Genomic DNA, 5,942 nt, shown 5'->3' with positions numbered 1-5,942 from the left:
AAGTGGTATACAAATACTATGATGGGGAAAAGAATTGGGTGACAGTTACTAATGATGAACAGCTAGCTACCATGTTTGTTAGGCATAAAGAGAAAGATAATTTTCATGTGAGGCTGCAAGTTGATGTGCTTGAGCAGGCATTTGGACCTAGGATGACGGGTGCAACATCTCGGGGAGAACCAAGTCGTCGTAGTGGCATCTCTAGCCAGAACAGTTCAGTTGGTGCACGGCGACGTGGTGGCTCGACAAGTGTGGGCAACAGCAGTAGGGTCCCCCTTGAAGTGGAGCCTGATGACTATAATTGTGGGGTTGATGAAGAGAAGCTATATTATGATGTTATTCGGAATTTACGACGGGCACCTCGGACTGAAAACCAAGATGAGGCTCACAATGCAGTCCGTGTGGATGATGACGCGGTGGGTGAGGACGAAGACCTTGCAGCTATTGAATGGGACCCTTTGAACCCTCATATGGAAGAAGGTACAGTTTTTGCATCCATGAATGAGTGTAGAAATGCACTTGTGACATACTGCATCAAGGTAGAACATACTTTCAAAGTTGACAAGAGCGATCAAGTACGTTAAAGAGTGCACTGTCCGACTGAGGGTTGTCCATGGAGGCTGCTCGCATCTAAAATGCGGAATAACACTAATGTTCAGGTCAAAGTGAACCCTTTTAAGCACACATGCCAGGAATCAACCCTTAGGAAGGATACAATCAGTAGAGCCAAGTCAAGATGGGTGGCAGAAGAAGTAAAGAAGTGGGTGAAAGAAAACCGCAAGTGGGTCCAAAGGAATTGCAGAAGAACATCAAAGATAAGTTCAAGATAGATTTACCATACATGAGGTTGTTCAATGGTAAACAACATGCTATGGATTCTATTTATAGTAACTGGAAGGAAAGTTTTCAATTGTTGTATTCATTCAAAGGTGAAGTGGAGAGGACAAGCCCAGGTAGTATTGTAGATATTGATCACCACACCGTGGAGTGCACATTCAGGGGAGTGACAAAGACCAAGGAATGCTTTAGGAGGGTTTTTGTCTGTTTTGAGGCTTGTCGCCGGGGTTTTTTGGCAGGCTGCAGGCCTTATTTGGCTATTGATGCCACTTTTCTCACAGGGAGGTTTAAAGGATAGTTAGTAGCAGCTTGTGCAGTTGATGCACACAGTTTTGTATTACCAGTTGCCTACGGTGTGCTGGAGACAGAGTCTGACACTACTAGGAAAAGGGCTATAGATGAAATGGCCACTAATGGCGCACCAGACATGTGGTGCGCCACTACTATATAGCAGTGGCGCACCAGACACACGGTGCGCCACTAGTAACAATTTTTTATTTTTTTTTCAAACATACTAATGGCGCACCAGGGCACAGTGCGCCATTACTAGTTCTAACTAGTAATGGCGCACCAGCCACATAGTGCGCCACTACTATATTTTTTTAATTTTTTTTGCAAAACTACTAATGGCGCACCAGGGTATAGTGCGACATTACTAGTTTAAACTAGTAATGGCGCACTGTGCCCTGATGCGCCATTAGTGTATTTTTTTATTTTTTATTTTTTGCAAAACTACTAATGGCGCACCACCAGCAGGTGCGCCATTAGTAACCAGGGTTACTAATGGCGCATTTGTAGGTGGTGCGCCATAAGTAACCTGGGACCAGCTAGATATTTTGGACAGCCACACCTACCCACTCACTTTCCCCACTTCATTCTCTCCACCTCCTCCTCCAAGCTTGTCTCGGTTGCCTCCTCCTCCTCACCTCATTTGCACCATAGATTCATCCAAATTAAGTGGTTAAATTACCTTTTTTGATAGGTAAGTAAGGGGGAAGCTATCTTTATGTTGTTCTCCCTCCAACAACGTGCACATGCACTTTTTATGGCCTAGCTAGATCTATGTATGTTTGTGGTGTTGCATATGTTTGTGGTGTTGCATATATGTTTGTGTTTGCAGGTACCAGTATTTGAAATGCGATAGTTGCCAATATTTTGCCGGAATGTTGATTCATTTCCGTTTCGGTGAGAATTTTGGCACTATGCATTCTTTTTGGTCCTATTTTTAGGGAAAGTCATGCCAAATTTTTTCTTGGTTCTAAAATATCGTTTTGCTCTACCCCGTAGGCGACCATGGTCCGCACGATGACCGAAGGCATCGTGAATAGGTTTTTGAGCTCCGCGAAGGCCGAGATGCTTCAAAAGAACGAGACGGAGATAAGATGTCCGTGTCGAATATGCAAGCTGAAGAGCCTTATTGCGGACCCGGATTCCGGGCAGGTGCGGGACCACCTACTCTTGCGTGGTTTCATGGATGGCTATCGGTGGCAAGGTGATGAAGATGACTATGAAGTCTTCCATGGGGGGCGGGCAAGAAATGAGGAAGGGCAGCAAGACAACCACCGCAGCTCGGGCGGGCGAGAAGACGAAGAATCTCTAGGACATGATCACGACGGTGATGCTGTACACAGTCATCATGTAGAAGATGACGGACATGATGATGAGGAAGATGCCGGAGTAGACGAAGGGCATGATCATGAAGATGAAGATGCCGGCGGAGCAGACGACGATGGACCATCGATGGGCTGGGTGCAGGACCCTCATATTCAAGAGCTGCTTCTCAAGCAGACGGATAACGCAAGAGCTGCCGCCCGAGAGAAAGCCAAGCTGGATCAACTGGAGATAGACGCGGTTACTCCATTGTATGAAGGATGCAGGCCCGAGGATACCCGCCTGAAAGTAACGCTCATGGCTCTGGAGATGAAGGTAAAACACAAAATGACCGACGCATGCTTCGACGAGAACATGTCATTCTGGCACGAACGTCTTCCCAAGGGGAACAAGTGCCCGACCAGTTTCGAGGAGGCGAAGAAAATCGTGTGTCCTCTGGATTCACCGCACGTGAAATACCATGTGTGCATGAACAATTGCATCATTTATCGGGACGAGCACGCGGAGTCTACCATATGTCCGGTGTGCGGCATCACTCGATACAAGAAGAGGAAGAAAGCTCCTCGAAAAGTGGTGTCGTACTTTCCGATCACTCCTCGTCTGCAGCGGTATTTCGCAGACCCTAAGGTAGCAAAGCTCCTGCGTTGGCACGCGGATAGGGAGGAGAAGAAGCGAGAAGATGACGCAAATGATCCGGAGATAAATAAGAAAGACAAGATGCTGAGTCACCCTAAGGATGGGAGCCAGTGGCAAGCGTTGAACTTCGAACACCCAGAATTTGGGAAGGATCCAAGGAACATCGTGCTGGGCGCGAGCACCGATGGAGTCAATCCGTTTGGCAGCCAGAGAAGCACACATAGCACCTGGCCTGTGTTTGTGTGGATGTACAACCTTCCCCCCTGGTTGTGCATGAAGAGGAAGTACATTCACATGAGTATACTAATTGAAGGGCCGAAACAACCAGGGAACGACATCAATCTGTATCTGGGGCTGCTGAAAGAGGAGCTAGACACGCTGTGGAAAACGGCAGCCAATACGTGGGACGCCGCAGAGAAAGAATATTTCCCTATGAGAGTCGCACTGCTCACGACGGTGCACGACTATCTCGGTTACGGATATCTCGCGGGGCAGGTGGTCCACGGATTTTCTGGATGCATCAAGTGCATGGATGACACAACATATCGCCAGCTAGATAGAGATCCCGGGTCTTCGAAAACGGTGTTCATGGGACATTGAAGGTGGCTTCGCGACGATGACCCATGGAGGAAACGCAAGGATCTGTTCGATGGTGAAACCGAACCCCGAAGACGCCCACGTACGAGGAGCGGCGAGGAAATAGACGAGCTGTTGAAAAATTGGAAAGATTGCCCACTGCCGGGAAAGAAGCAAAAGGCGCCAGACCCGGGAAAGAAGCGAAAGGCGCCAGAGCCGCTGCTGAAGGTATGGAAAACGAGGTCTGTTTTCTGGGACTTGCCGTACTGGAAGATCCACCGTGTGCCTCACAGCCTTGATGTCATGCATATCACGAAGAACGTGTGCGAGAGTCTGCTTGGTACCCTGCTCAACATGCCAGAGAGGACCAAAGATGGGCCGAAAGCAAGGGCAGACTTGAAATCAAGGGGCATCAGGGAGGAGCTTCACACTAATGATGATGATGATGAGGCGAAGCAGGACACGGAAAGTGGTCGCAAAGGCAAAAAGGCCAAGAAGACCAGAAATGACTACCCTCCCGCGTGCTTCACTCTAAGTCAGGAGGAGATCGATCAGTTTTACACCTGCCTCATAGGAGTAAAACTTCCTTACGGTTACGCGGGGAAGATAAGCAGATACCTAGACCCAGCGAAGCAGAAGTTCAGCGGGATGAAGTCTCACGACTGTCACGTGCTGATGACGCAGATACTTCCAGTTGTAATCCGTGGGATCATGGACGCGCACGTCCGTGAAACGCTATTTGGCCTATGCAACTTTTGCAACCTCATCTCTCGAAAGTCGGTTGGCGTGAGGAAACTCAGAAGGCTACAGGAAGAGATCGTGGTGATACTATGCGAGCTTGAGATGTACTTCCCGCCCGCATTCTTCGACGTTATGGTGCATCTACTGGTCCATATCGTGCAGGATATCATCCAACTCGGGCCGACGTTCCTGCACAGCATGATGCCGTTCGAAAGGATGAATGGTGTCATCAAAGGATACGTTCGCAACATGGCACGTCCAGAGGGAAGCATAGCCAGGGGCTTTCTGACCGAAGAGTGTATCTCCTACTGCACGAATTATCTAGGCATCGAGAACCCCGTTGGTCTGCCCATCAACAGGCACCTCGGCAGGCTCGCTGGATGGGGTCACCATGAGGGTCGCCGCGAAATGCATGTCGACTTCGAGGGTCGACTCGCCGACTTTGAAAGAGCAAACCTAGTCGCGCTACAACACATAGACGTGGTCGATCCTTGGGTGGTAGAGCACAAAACCTTTATTGAGAAGACATACAATGACCGAGGCCAACAGAGCACGGACGAAGATATAATCAAAGAGCACAACTCATGTTTCACGCGTTGGTTCAAGCAGAAGCTTCTGTCATACCCTTTACATTAGGATTCTTCCGTGGAAGAACAACTCATATTCGCCTTGTCACAGGGCGCCGAGCACAACCTGATGACGTATGAGGTGTGCGATATCAACGGCTACACATTCTACACCGAGGACAAGGACATGAAGAGCGATGGTTATCAGAACTCCGGGGTAACGATGGAACCCTACACCGGTAACGACAAGGAGAGATACTACGGAAGGATCGAGGAGATCTGGGAGCTGAGCTACGCTGGAGAGAAGGTCCCGATGTTCCGTGTCAGATGGGCCAAGAGCGTCATAAAAGAAGACCGGTATTTCACCACCATGGTTATACCAGAAGCCAAATCCAAGACCGCAGGCGTGAACGTCACCGCGAAAAATGAGCCATGGGTACTGGCTTCCGAAGTGGACCAATGCTTCTTCATTACCGACCCGTCAAAGCCCAGTCGTGTTGTCGTGAGGACAGGCAAAAGGAAGATCATCGGAATGGATGGAGTCGCCAATGAGCAAGACTTCGACAAGTACGGCGACCCGAAGATGGAACATGATGACGACGATGAAGTATCAGCATAGACCACAAGAAGAAGCAGGACCACCCTACCTAAAGGACGTCCGTTCAAGAGAATAACTCCACTTATGAAAAATAAGGGCAAGAAGATTGTGAACAGATAGCTAGCTAAGATTGATTGTATTTAAATTGTAGCCTTCATTTCTCGATTGTATTTCATGGGCACTTTTTGCATGAATATTTTTAAATTTCATGGACACTCGATCTCGATCCCCCTCCATCTCGATCGCTATCCCACCTCGCCAGATCCGGTCCCCCTCACCGCCGAGCACCCCCTCCCCCGCTCCACCGGCCGCCGCCGCCGACCCCCCGCACCCCCCCCCCGCTCCACCGCCGCCGACGACCCACCGCACCCTCCCCC

This window comes from Triticum aestivum, chromosome 7D, assembly GCF_018294505.1.
Source record: "Triticum aestivum cultivar Chinese Spring chromosome 7D, IWGSC CS RefSeq v2.1, whole genome shotgun sequence".
Taxonomy (NCBI): domain Eukaryota; kingdom Viridiplantae; phylum Streptophyta; class Magnoliopsida; order Poales; family Poaceae; genus Triticum; species Triticum aestivum.
Note: the sequence above shows the minus strand (reverse complement) of the source record.